The following is a 14727-nucleotide window of genomic DNA, read 5'->3' on the forward strand; positions in this document are numbered from 1 at the left end:
TGGGTGGGCCAAATTCTCTGGGTGGGCAAAGCAGACAAAGGGGAGGTAACCAGATTGGCCCATCTGAGCTTTCATTTTCTTAAAAGCAGAGCAGGATACCGAGGGTTTGGTTAACACCTATCACCATATCCAACCACTGGGGGACCATAGGCAGGCTACAGGAGTGCATATGAATGTTAAAAACCTCAAAGTGAAATTGTCATGCCATGGGACCTTTTAAGCTTAACTGTATCTGTGAATGGCTACTTTACCTAAAGGCCAGTAAGCCTACTGTCAATGTTGTGTTATTAAAAAAGGTTTATCATTACAAAAAATATGTTGGATCCATGTGAATGTATATTTTCAGACATATCATCCATGAATCCATGTTCGTCTGCTTATCCAGTATCGATGACGGGGGCAGCAGCTCCAGCAGGGGACCCCAAACTTCCCTTTCCCAAGCCACATTAACCAACTGGGGAATCCCGAGGCGTTCCTAGGCGAGGTTCGAGATATAATCTCTCCACCTAGTCCCATGTTGTCCCGGAGCTCCTCCTCCCAGCTAGACATGTCTGGAACACCTCCCTAGGGAGGCACCCAGAAGGCATCCTTACCAGATGCTCGAACCACCTCAACTGGCTCCTTTCAATGCAAAGGAGCAGCGGCTGTCCTCCAAGCTCCTGACGAATGACTGTGCTTCTCACCCTATCTCTAAGGGAGACACCAGCCCCCCTCCTGAGGAAACCTATTTCGGCCGCTTGTACCCTGGATCTCGTTCTTTCGGTCATGATCCAGCCTTCATGACCATAGGTGAGGGTAGGAACAAAAGCACTCCATAAAGAGATTGGATAGCCCTGAGAAGGGACACCCCATACTCCCCCATCACCTTTCACAGTATCTCCCCGGGGACCCGGTCATACACTTTCTCCAGATCCACAAAACACTTGTAGACCGGTTGGGCATACTCCCAGGCCCCCTCCAGGATCCTTGCAAGAGTGAAGATCTGATCCATCATTCCACGACCAGGACGGAATCTGCATTATTCCTCTTCAATCCGAGGTTCGACTGCTGGCCGAACCCTCCTTTCAAGCACCTTGGAGTAGACTTTATCAGGGAGGCTGAGAAGTGTGATACCCTAGTAAATGGCACAGACCCTCCCGGAAAGACCCCTTCTTCAGTTGGACAGCTTCCCTAACCACCGGTGTCCAACAGGGTGTTCGTGGGTTACCGCCCCTTGAGGCACCTAAGACCACAGAGCTTACCAGGTCTGTCCAGAGTCTTCCCCTACCCCCTGACCCAACTCACCACCAGATAGTGATCAGTTTACAGCTCCACCCCTCTCTTCACCCGAGTGTCCAAAACATACGGCCTCAGATCAGATGAAACAATTATAAAATCAATTTCTTTTCTTTTTTTTTCACCACCAGCAGGCGTAGGGAGGCGACCCTCTTGTCTTGAAAAACAAAACGAAAAAGGTTTTAAAGTATGCGGAGGAAAACCCGGGTGAAAAAGCTGCAATACATTTGGACATTGACCCCAGGAGGATCCGATACTGTAAGAAACAGAAGGATGAGCCAAGGAAAAGAGTTGGTCTGGAGCTAGAAACGAAGCTAGCTAGCTACCGTCTGTTCCTTTACAGTTAATCAGAAACTGGTGTAACTACTGAATGCTCTTATCGTAATCTACCAGCAATACTGTAGTACCTACAGTATATATGAAATAAATACCCGGTACATTCACAGGGTTCAAACTGACAGAGTGGTGGTGTTTGATTATTTCTGACCCAAATTGCTCTGTTGCCCTTCTGGCTGTTTTTGTATAGTAATATTTTTACAAATGTTTCTTAAAAAATACATTTTCTCTGTCCACAGGAACGCTATGGCTTTTCATTTAAAACGTGTGTTTTTTTTAAAATAACTAATACTTATCAAACAAATGGAATTAGAAATAAAGGCCTGACTCTAATAAAAGCCTGTTTCAAATAAAAACCGGGTACCTTCCGCGGTTCAGGTAAGTAAAGGCCCCGGCTTTTATTTGAGGAATTACAGTATTTTTATTTTGAAAACCCTCTGGGAACTACACAAAGCTCAATTCAAATTTACTTTTCAGTAGATGAAAACCTCTATTACATGGACATTACATACTGTAGTGCCAAACTCCATCAGCACACTTTCTTATCATATTGCCTCCCAATTCCTTGTGGCTTTAAGATGACACAATTTTTTAAATATGCCAATTTATCAGCGTAAATAAATCTACCACTGGATGGCAGTGGTCTGTGCACTACGACAAGAAAAACCCACCAACTGTGTGATGACATTTTAAAGACGTCCGTTATTCCAGGAGCTAATAAAGTGGAGTAATTGCAATCACATGCTTCTCGCACCCTGGGGATATTGCTGTGTATCACAAATTCCAAGTTCCAGAATTAATATTTATGCTGTGCTGAAAATGGTAAACTCACAACCACATATACGTCATCATTGTCAAAGGGTTGCCAGTCTTGCTGTTTAACATGTAGTGGCATATTTAGAAAAAGATCCGGGTGTGCTTATTGTGAATGATTATGTGATTGCATCAATAAGTAAATCATCTGGTAATTTAGTAAAATAACCGACAATTATGTCATTACATTTGATTAAACAATCACTCTGAATTTACATAATTTTTAATTATTATAATTGCTGTGGCAACTTTTTTTCCATTTCTTTTTTAGCAGTTCCTAGTAACAATGTTGTATTTGATCACCAATAGGCCCATATCTTTCAAATCCAAATTCTGTAACCCATCCTCAAAAGCCTCCGCTCCGAAGCATCTTTGCTTCTCTGCTATCTCTTTGGTTATCAAAAAATCTTAAAAATACTAGTGTGGTAGTTTGGAGCACAAAATTAGCTTAGAAGCGACATTATCACCATTTTGGAAGCTAATGCAGGAAATGGTGCTATATTCTTGCTTTTACAGTATATCCCGATAGAGTTTACGATAAACTTCAGTAAACTACAGTAACCAGTCACGTCCAGGCTGATTTGACCTCTTTACGCATTTCAATATCTTCTTTGGACTGTTTCACATTTGGACAGTTTTTTCACCTATTTTTAACATATTCATTTATTCAATGGATCTGAGGCTGTCTGCATTTGCAAGTTATTCATATCCTCAACGTTTCCTTTTCATGTGGTAGCCTCCAAAGTTTGGTTTTAGAGCCAATCTTCTTCCAATCCAGTCTTTATGTATGTGTGCCACAAGTCCACATCATTTCAAAATATAATATGCATTTCATTGTATTCACTATTACGCTGGTGACCCTCTGCTTTATCCCCCTTTAACCCCAAACAACTTCACATTTAATCAACAATTACCGATATGTGAAAACATAACCTTGTCAGGTAATGGTTTCATGTCAAACTATTTAAAAAATGTATTGGACTCATATTTGCGACAGCATTTAATTAAAAAAAATATATCATGTGGTTGTCAAATGTTGGAATCACCACTAAATCATTTTAGTGGTGATTCATCCCGTCTTTACTGCACATGAATCGATTACTGTCTTGTACCACTCAGGCCTCTTTATTTTATCATGATCTGGCTCTGGCTTCTAGCGGGACAGAAAACACAGAGACCATATTAGCTTTGCTCTTATGCACCTTCACTTATGGGGACTTATTGGTGTCCCTTAAAGAGATAATGCTGATTTAAATCCATGTGTGGCAGTGTGGTCAGTGTGTTTAGACGAACGGTGTTTGGTTCCCTCCGTGGCACCAGTGCATGGCAGCGGATATCGGCTGAGATCTGGCAGGAAATGTTTCACAGAGGTCTGCTGCTCTGCTCCTCAGTGTACTGGTGCCACGGAGGGAAGCCAAACACATTTCATACAAACACAATGCCCACACAAAGATGACACAGAGCTGGATTATTATTTTCATCAATGTAATCATCAGTAAAATTATATAATTTAATTGATTTAAGAAAAACCCTTAAAAAATATGTTTAGTCAATGGTTTGAGAAAGACGTAAATGTCTATGTGTACTGCAGGTGTTTGTTGGCTTTTTAAATCTTCCTTTCTAATCTACTACTGTGCACTCTATTGTCCTGTAAAGCACTTTAGATAAGCTCTTTTGTAATCACACACCTATACAAATATTAAATTATGCTGTATACTATAATAGAGTTGTCTTTTCAACTAAAAAAAAGTGACTGTTTGGCACATTGGAATGTAATTTCAGATTCTTTGCGGATTCTAAACAGCAGCTGCAAAATGTTCAAGCAAAACTATCCAGATTGTCCGAGTTTAAAGATGAGTAACTGACATCATTGCACATTGTGAATCAGCCCTCCTCCTCCCAAGGTTCTTACACTCACACACAAAAACACACACAAAAACACTTTTGTATGTTTGAGCTAAAATCAAACGTTTCCAAAAGAAACTAAGTTCATCAGTTGACTTTTCACTGATTAAATGATGATGATTAAGTGTGGATCAGTGTCAGCGTGCTACAATCAACTACATTATGTGAACTGATTGTATATGGAGATATTATAAATTATTGTACATGAGGATTTTTTCAGCTTTACTTTTTACACAATGAGGGGAAAATGTCTTTTTTTGTGCTAAATTCATGCAAATATTAAATTAAGTATTACATTTTAAAAAATCACCAATGGACTGAGGCTCACCCAATGGAGTGATCTGATATTATTCTGTACAACAAGTCAGATCTTACATTCATTATAATAATCGGTGGCCAGTCCATTACACCTAATTATATCAATCATCACCCGAAGATCTGAAATGGCATATTACACCCTGCCGAGAGCATTTATGGCCCTGTGTTCATCAGAGACAAATTGAAGTTCAAAGCACATGAAGCGCAAACTCAAATCACGCCTCCTGCATCTCATCTTCTTTTTACAGTGTCTCTGTCTGTTTCAGTCAGCGCCGACAGTATGAGTCTGTGCCAGAAAACTTCAGTCTGCTGAAATCTGTCAGCCAGCTATACATTTGATATGGTTGTTGTCACATTGACATGTCTGTCACATGGCTCTACTTTATCCACTACTGTACTTTCTTTATAGATAATTTTCCTCTTTCTTGACAATTTAATTAATACCTCTCACATAATGTCTAAGGATAATAACACTTTTTTGTCATAAGATCCTTGCCTTCACTTTTTCATATTGCGCGAAGAACATATGTAGACAGAGGAGGTGATGGAAAACTGTCATGATATGTAAATGTGTAATAAATCTGAAATAAATGTTTAAAAAGGTGCAAATCATTTTTCATGATGAATTAACATCAAGTCTGTTATTATGTATCAACCAAATACAGAAAAAGAGAATTTCTTTCATAATAAACATCACTGTGCGTATCTGCATGTCTACAGTAGGCCATATACTATGCTGTGTATGCTATAAATCTACAATCCATTTTTTTTGTTTCGGCAATGTAAATGGAATGAAAGAACATCTTTGAGAGAAAATGTTAGCAAATGTGCCAGTGCACAAGATACATCAATGTCCTGGTTGAAGTAGTAGAGCAAAATCTAACTAAATGTCTTTGGGAAATATGTGATCAAGGAAGCTTCATATAGGGAGTATTTGCATTGCTAGTTGGTAAATTACTGTAGCTGGTGAGTTAACTGCTAACACGTTAGCCTGCCAGAGAACATGCTAGTCCTAACCAGTCACAAAGACAGTGGTCAAAATAGCTCTCTGGTGTAATATCAGTTAGTAATTAGTTGGTTTGCTTATGGGACAAAGAGTACACACAGTTTATTCATAATATGTATTTGTACCAACGGCTCATAACAGCCTGCAAACCATTCCTTGTTTGTACTCCGACAGAGGAGGGTAAATGAAACCGGATGGTGTGACACAGCCAAAAAGCTAGCTTCCTACAATTTGGATTCTCTCGATTTCCTTACTCCGTATCGTTCGCATTCCACTTCCGGGATAACTCCTGTGCAACTGGAAATTCTGCCGGATAAATGTATTTTCCATTTCCTTCCGCTTTCATTCTGTTGGAATTTTAAATTTGGTGGGTTTATGAGGACTATTGTTGACTGCTCCTCAGATCTCCGCATGGTAAATTGAGACAGCAAGATAGACTATCCGTTTAATCTGAGTTTTCTCTCGCACGACTATTTTGCAGGAGCTCTGTGTGGCGTTTAGCACAGCCCATGACGATTCTGATTGGTTTAAAGAAATGCCATTAAACCAGAGCATGTTTTCCCCGAATGCTATGTCAGACCCTCCTGATGAAGCGAGACTAGACTTTCCCAACCTCAAAGATTAGAATTGTCAAGATGCTATGCCACTAAATTAACTAACGCCGTTACTTTTTCAGTAATGAGTAATCTAATTGATTACCCTTCCCATCTTAATAACGACATTACCATTACTGCCAAAAAATGCAGCGCTGCTAAAATTGAAGCTGTTTTTTTCATCGGACCAACTAGATCTCTGAGCCGAGAGGCAAAGACTTTTTTTACTGTTCTTCCAGGTTAGCGGGCAGTGCACAAGACAAGCACATAAATGCTGACGATTGGCTGAGGTTGAGTTAAATTTCAAGGTAAGCCAATCAGAGGTAGAGTTGGGCGGGTGTTCAAAAGCACGTATAGTTGGACACACAACAAACAACACAAGCAAGTTAGTCAACAAGAGACAGTTATGGTGAGCCCAAATGAGGAGCAATGAACGTCAAAAGTTCCAAAACATCTATTGTGTTATTTGTATCAATCCACTATATAAACACATGGCATTTGATTGGAGGCTAGTCTCAATTTGTTCCACAGCAACATTAAAACAGTTTAGATTTGTGTTAATTGGTTCTGTTAATAATGTATTGTATTAAGTGTCCATTTCATTATAATATTCAGATTTATCAAAAATAATTAACATGTACATGTATTTTAAGTTCCATGAAAGAGGGATGGAGGTGGGGTCACATTTGAGTATTTAAAAATGTACTTGAAAGTAACCAGTTACTTTAATAATTTAATCACTTTTTCGAAGAAGTAACTATGACTACAACTTACTTTTTCAAAGTAAATTGCCCAACACTGGCCATTTGTCAATGGCGTGAATTGTCTATTAAAGTTCATCAAAGTAGAACTCAATGCACAAACTTTTTAACTTTGGACACGCGAGCGATTGATCACTGGAATTCCATGAAAATGAACTGATTTTACGCAAAATTGGACTGTTTTAAATGCTGGTATTACCAGGCCTTTTTTTCAATGTGGATTGTTATTATCAACTAACTACGTACCGTCTGGTTACATACCATGGTTTAGGGGTGATTGTCTGTTTTCCGCATAGTGGGTAAAACTAAATAATTTTTCACTGGCTCATGGGCTATACTTCTTTCAGTAAAGCTTAAGGCACTGTATATATTTTAGACCATATTTGATTAATGTGCTGTATCAAATGCTGCCCATATACCCCATACAGCATGGGGCTTCGTCAGTGTGTTTGTTTCCATACAATCAAACACACCAATTCAAAGAAGGTTTTCTGATTTGGTAGGAGGGCTCAATGCTGTAAACTTTGTGCTGTAAGTCAGTCCTGTACTTTTACGTTCTTGTTCAACTTGTTGTAGAGCAACATCCTGAAAAATGAATGACTAAAAAGTGTCTGGTGAGCGATACAAGGATCCTTGATGTCTTACCACCCTGCTCAGGAATAGTTTTTTTCTTAGAGTGTCATCCAACTGAACTCTGCCATCTGCTGAAATCTGCCTCTGCCTACACACACTGACAGTCCTCACACTCCCTGACACATAATAATCACACATACAACATGTACCTAATACTACCCACGCTTACCTGTCCTATTATTCCTGTTACTGTAGTTGCAACCTTTTTTATACACCTTGCTTCTCTGTATATTTGTACTTCTGCTTATTTTCTATTGTTTAATTAGTGCTTTTACATTGCTGCTAAACACTGGCTCGAGTTATCATTTTAGATGTATTCTCAGAGATGATAACAACAAACTTTTCACCGTTTGTTTTCCCATTTCACCGCATAGTAACTTACAATAAAAAATAATGGAAAATAACCTTACAGTAATTCATTAAAAAACAGCAACTGACATACTGAGAACATCATTAGAAACACCTCAAATGCCTGTATCCACATTACAAAGTCTACATCCACAGGCACACACAGAACCTGCGGACGCAGAAATCCGCAGAATTTTGTGCCGATTTTGTGGCGATTTTAAACAAATGGATTACAATTAAATAAAACTGAGAATGTTAAAAAAAATGTCCACCCCTAGCAGAAAAACAGTCAGCTATATTCTGTGGATTTTCAGTCTGGATCACTGCTGAAAATTGTGAAAAAGAAAAAAAGAATATTCTGCAAATTCCGTAAGGAAAGGAAACTCTATCACAGCCAAATTCTGATGCCTAAATCCATATAAGAACCACATTGCTATGTAGTCTTTATTCTAGGGCATCACAACTGGTGTGATTAACATGCCGTTCGTTTGTTGTAACTAAAATGCAAATCAATAATTGTGAAGCTCACCTGGTAAAGATTGCACCCCATGTACAGAAGCTCGGTCCTTACCGCAGCAGCCACAGGTTCAATTCAGACCTGCGGCTCTTTGCTGCATATATATATATATATATATTAGGATTTTGGCCCCATGATGCTGGTTGACCATGTAGCGTAAAGCATTGAAGCATTTTAGTCTGCTGAGTTTGTGAATGCCCTGAATTCTTCTTAATTTGCTTTTTATTTAACTAATATCGTGTAGCAACAGTTCCTCTGTAAAGGCAATAACCTTTTAACCAAGAACCAGCATGAGATTCTCTGGCATTGTGCTGCCTTCCGTTCAGTCCCCAGAAAAACATGCCTCTGCCACATTCCTGTCACAGATGGATTTGGAAAATTCTAATTTAGAAAGTTGGTTTTAGACACACACACACACACACACACACACACACACACACACACACACACACACACACACACACACACACACACACACACACACACACACACACACACACACACACACACACACACATCCATCCATCTAGGCTTAAATGCATGCAAGCCTGTGTGTAGTGACTTCCACTATTGCTTGGTTTCAGGTTACCAGGCCTCCCTCTCTCGTCTCTCCTGTATTTCAGTCTTTTTCTTTGCCGGCTCCAGGAGTCTGGCTGTCTGCTCCCTAAATAGAGTTGACCTCAGTGCAAACTTGGTGCTGCCCCTGTCTTTAACTCTGCCTGAGAGGCTTTGCATATGTAAGATGTGTGTGTGTGTGTGTGCACATTTGATTCCTCCTTGATTGATGTGAAATGTTAATGGTTTAAAAAGATGTATTATAGGCTATATATTACACTAGGCTAAATTGGTAGAGTTATATACTGTACATCACTCACTGCCTTATTTGTGGAATCGGAGAAAGACTTACACGTTGCACTATATTATTCACTGCTGAGGTTTTTGAATGATGCAAGAAAACGTTAACTTCATGTCATTCTTACCACAATACCATTGTGCAATCTGGCTAACAAGATATTTACATCAAGTGAATCTGGATATGCATCCAAACTACTGAAACCAACAAACAACATGCATCCAAATCATATTCATCAAGTTTTGAACAGGAAGAGTTTTACTTTTTGTCATATGGCTCAGAAAACAGAACAGAATGAGCAGAGGAAAACCAAATGATAGAATTCAGAGTTACTCTCATGATAATGTGAACAACCTGTAATTTTACTTGAGTTTCTTGCCAGGGAAAATATCAGATGGAGACAGATGACTACAACGTTCAGACACAGTTTTCATTAAAAGCTTCTATGAATTCAAAAGTTATGATGTTATGTCCTGAGGAACCAATTTGCAGTCTGCAAATTTGACTTAGCAAACTACTTCCAAGAGAAGTAGACTCATGTCATAAATTCATAAAAAATATATTTTTAGGCATTTTCGGCTTATGTTTTTGACAGGACAGCTGAAGCTATGAAAAGGGAGAGAGAGGGGGAATGACATGCAGCAAAGAGCCACAGGTCAGAGTCAAACCATTTCCTGCTGCGTCGAGGACTAAACCTCTATATATGGACGGCTGTGTCAGGTGATGGCATCACGGATGACATTCTCCTTACGGTTTCTGCTAGCCATCCACAATGTTACTGCTTCGTTGCTATCTGATTTTTGTTGGTGACGTTAAAAGCAATTAACACACTAACACATTGTTATCACGTCTATTTTGACCTAATTACATTATTATACACAGTTTTACCTCATAATTCACCTCTACTGTCAGCGTCTCTATAGTCACTGGGATTTTGTTTGAGTTACAAGTCTAACATTAAAAAGTTTTTACTGTGTATCAACAGATGAAAGTAGGTTAGTGAGAAACTTCAACTGGAAATCACTGTCAGCTTTCTGAAAAGGTTACTGTGCAGCAACGGTTCTTGATTGACTGATTGTCAAAAGGATAAATCAGTTTCAAATATTGCATTACTTTTGGATGATATAGGATGACCTTTTCTGACTTCATCGCTTCATATTTTGCTCATTTGCCCTTTAAAGCAGCAATTGTGTCCATGAAAAATAGGCCATGCTTAGGGCCTCATGACGACATCAAATATCGTTTGAAAAACTTTCCGATCACGTTGGACGGCCTCCAGTCTTCGTCGTTATCAGTATGAAAGGTAGCTTAATCTGATCAGGCTGTCCTCACTTCGTTACAAGGCAAGTCTAATCCACAGAGCAGTTTGTAGGGCAAATGAAACAACAGAGCCAGCGCACCATCCTCTGCCTTTGTGAGTTCCGAGAAAAGGGTTAATAAGGTTAAATTCAGAGGTGTTATTCACTCACTACCTTGGGAGGTGCTTATTCAGCAAAACAAAGAAGAGAGGTGACTTTAAAACAGCCCGTGAAGGTGGTAGCTTTTAACTGCTGAGGATAGATGATAGATCACCTTCTTTCAGCTCATATTACACGACTTTTACTTTTACATCTAGCAAACTGTCAAAACAAGATCTGTATTACCTGTCACACACTACACGATATTCTGAAACAGCATATGGACAACCATGGCATTCTGACCCCTGAAAAAGGGCTGCAAAGGGGCAACAGCTGGTGCGATAAAGAGGTCACGGAGAGAAATCAGCCTCCAGGAGTTCATAATTAACACATTTCCACCTGGTACATTCTCCATCTTTTACACCGCTAGACCACGGGGCGTTGAAAGCTCCACGGAGCTTTGGCAGATCAAAGCTGTGGAAACAGGCTCCATCAGACTGAAAGACATTAACTCAATTACCTTTTAAATATTCACTCTACACATGTTGTCAATTAAAACAGACTGGAAATGCTCCAGGTGTATGGGTAAGAAAAAAATAGAAGGAATTAGAAAAAAAGCTCCATTTAGGTATATGCACTAATTATTACCATGCACTTTAAACATTATATTTTCTATGAATGTTCCGGTTCAAACAATACATTAAGAGAACTATTTAGATATTTTCAGAAATAAGATTAATTGCTTTCTTACTGCCACTTTCAAATCTCTCTGTTAAATAGAAAGCTACAGCAGCTGCTTATATATTAACAAAACCACAAGTTCTAATTTTTATAATAGTTTTTTTGTAAGACTTAAACAAACATGGTGTAACATCTTAATTAGTGAGTATTTGTTGGCAGGCAGGTTTGATTCCCTTGGGACAAAGCTAGGAAAACTTTCCTTCTGCCTCTGCCCTTATGCTATGCTAAGCTAATTGGCTTCATATTTAAAGGACACACATGAGTGTGGCATCAATCTTCTCATCTAACTTCCAGCAAGAAAGCACATTTCCCAAAATGGTGCGCTGTTTCTTTAAATTATACTATTTCAAGTGATCCAATATACATATAATGTATATCAGCAAGGATGACATATTAGCTATTGTAGAAAAGCTGCAGGTTTATTTTTCCCAAAACTCAGAGAAACTCAGATAATCTGCTGTGTCAGGCCTCCTGTCATCTGAGCAGAAATTGTTTTCCATTTCCAATTCCGTCCAAACAAACACAAAACCGCAAATGGCAATGTGTCTGGGTGTAAAAATGTTAACAACAGTTGTGCAGTGAATGGAAAAATGTAACAAGAAGCTGCAATAGACAACAGGAAAACACAAACGACTGAGGGAGGCATTTTGGGGAAATATAAGTTGTGCCGCTGTTGCATGTTGACATTCTGTCTGTGATCACGGATGATTAGCAGGGCTCTGTCCCTGAAGAGCTAAGCCAACATAAAGCCCTTCATTCTCGCTCCTCCCTCCTGCACTGAGCCTCTCTCGGGCAGGAGAAATCACTCAGTGTGCTAGTGATGTGCCAGCATGTGATCTGTGTGTGAGAAATTGGATTTTGAATATTTGGATCAGAAGAGGCTTCAGGGTGGAGTTATGCCTGATAACACTGTCACTATGGTAATCACCCTTGACAAATTCTTCCTCCGCAGAGAAGGTGGCAGCCACATATGCTGAGGAAATAAAAGTTCTCTCGCTGATTCTGGGAAACCTGTCAAACCAGTAGCCTAGTGTTGCCAAACCAGCAGAAGCAGTGGTGAGTTTGGCTCCAGTGAGATGCAGACCATGCAGACAGACTGTCTCTGGAACCTTCTGGTGCCAATTGGTCAATGTCAAAGCAGAAAACACAGAAACCCTTTCTATTAGCTGCCCTGTTCTGGTATTTCCTGTTCTTGATATATGGCTTTCAAAATACACTTGCAGGAGTGATGTGATCACGGGAACGGGTGTGTGTGAGGAAGCGGGCAGCAGAGTTTTGGATGTGTCGGAGTTTATTTAAGGCTTTTGTACATGAACCATAGAGGATGCTGTTGATAGTCAATTCTGGAAGTGATAAAGGTGTGAAACAAAGTTTTGGCAGCAGAGAAGGTAAGTGATGGGCGGAGACGGGGAAATGTTGTTGAGGTGAAAGAAGGCCGTCCTGGTTATTTGGTTGATGTGGTTTTTAAAAGTGAAGTTGTTGTCAAAGATGAGTGTGGGGATGGAGACACAGTGGAGTTAACAGCGGGACCAAAGTTATGGCTGTTCTTTGTGAGTGATTTTGGGCCGATGATGATCAAGTCAGATTTATTGTACTTGAGTTGGAGGTAGTTAGTTTGCATCCAGATTTGAATATCAGTGAGGCAGTTGGTCAGGGTGGAGGATGTAGCTGTGGTGACGGAGTTGGTAGAAATGTAGATCTGGACTTCATCGACGTAGCAGTGGAACTGAAAACCACGGTTGTGTTTGATATTTCCGAGTGGCAGGATGTGGAAGATGAAAAAGAGAAAACCAAGCAACAAACCTTGGGGGATGCCTTGTGACAGAGGAGGTGCAGTTGTTGATGTGTATGAACTGTTGGTGAGATAAGAATGGAGCCAGGAGAGTGCAGTGCCAGTGATGTTGCAGTAGCTTTCCAGTTGTGACAGATGGATGGAGTGGTTGATGGTGTGGAAGGCTGCAGTGAGGAAAAGCATGATAAGAATTGTGTGTGGCTTGAGTCAGAGGAGAGGAGGTCATTGGTGACTTTAAGGAGGGCTGGTTCAGTGCTGTGTTGTGAGCGGAATCCAGATCGAAATGGTTCAAACAGGTAATTGGAGGAGAGGTGGGTTTGAATTTGAGCATTGCCAAGTTTTTGACTGGGAGGCAACATGCCTACTTATATTGATTGCAAGCAAGCGCAGTTTTCTGAATTGAAATTGGCTATGTATTCCTTTGAATTAAACATATTTGAAAATACTAATAAAGCATGAATTTAACCTGCGTTTTGTAGTGTTTTTTTTCTGCAGGCATCCAAAAACAGGCTTATGTTAGAGCAAAGTAACATTTGAATAGTCTTGTTATTAAATAGAATCTGCTAGAAAGATTAAATGTAAATGTAAATGTAAATGTGCTGTATTTATATAGCGCTTTTCTAGTCTTAACGACTACTCAAAGCGCTTTTCACATCATACAGGAAACATTCACCGTTCACACACATTCATACACTGTGGCCGAGGCTGCCGTACAAGATGCCACCTGCTCATCAGATAAACACTCACACACATTCACACTCCGATGCACAGCTTCAGGGGCAACTTGGGGTTCAGTGTCTTGCCCAAGGACACTTTGACATGGGACTGCAGGGCCAGGGATTGAACCACCAACCTTAAAAAGTCAGCTGGTGAGAGAGTGTTTAGCGAGTCCACCCACAGATTTTGCAGCTGATAGAATAGACAGTCGTTTCACACAACCAAAGCATGGGCCGTCGGCTGGAAATTCGTCTGCCACATTTTCATTATAAACAGCTGTGCTATGGCATTGATGTGGCTTAGATGTCATGTGTGTTTTCAGAATAAAATACAATTATAGTATAGACCATTCAAATGACAAAAGTTACACATAGTATCTCATCTCAGCCATGTACCAGACAAAAGTGGTGTCTAAGGGCGCTTCACACCTATAGTTTGGTGGACTCGGTGCGATTCAGGGGTGAAGTTGCAACATTGTTGCATTTTTTATTTGGTTGGGTTTGCTTTCACACCACACTTTGTCAAACGTACCAAACACACGTCCCACAATCCAAACGGTCGGTTATTTTTTGGACACAATACCCGAATCTCGCTGACACTTCCGGTCTCAGAAATAATGGAGCATCACCACATTTATATCTTGGGTTTTCTGGTTCTGCTTTTGTGTTTCTAATATCTTAGAAGAAGGGGAACTATATACGCAGCAGACAGAGAAAGATAAT

General features: G+C 39.9%; 1 long non-coding RNA gene across 1 annotated transcript in view; it reads left to right on the forward strand.

The window, feature by feature from the left end:
• LOC116703655 (uncharacterized) overlaps positions 1-13471 on the forward strand; it is a 17991-nt gene extending 4520 nt beyond the window's left edge. Inside the window, exons 2-4 of the long non-coding RNA XR_004335479.1 lie at positions 5828-5833; positions 12720-12825; positions 13327-13471. This is a non-coding gene — a long non-coding RNA (uncharacterized LOC116703655). The remainder of the gene's footprint in view (positions 1-5827; positions 5834-12719; positions 12826-13326) is intronic.
• Positions 13472-14727: the final 1256 nt, after the last annotated feature.

This window comes from Etheostoma spectabile, chromosome 2, assembly GCF_008692095.1.
Source record: "Etheostoma spectabile isolate EspeVRDwgs_2016 chromosome 2, UIUC_Espe_1.0, whole genome shotgun sequence".
Lineage (NCBI taxonomy): Eukaryota > Metazoa > Chordata > Actinopteri > Perciformes > Percidae > Etheostoma > Etheostoma spectabile.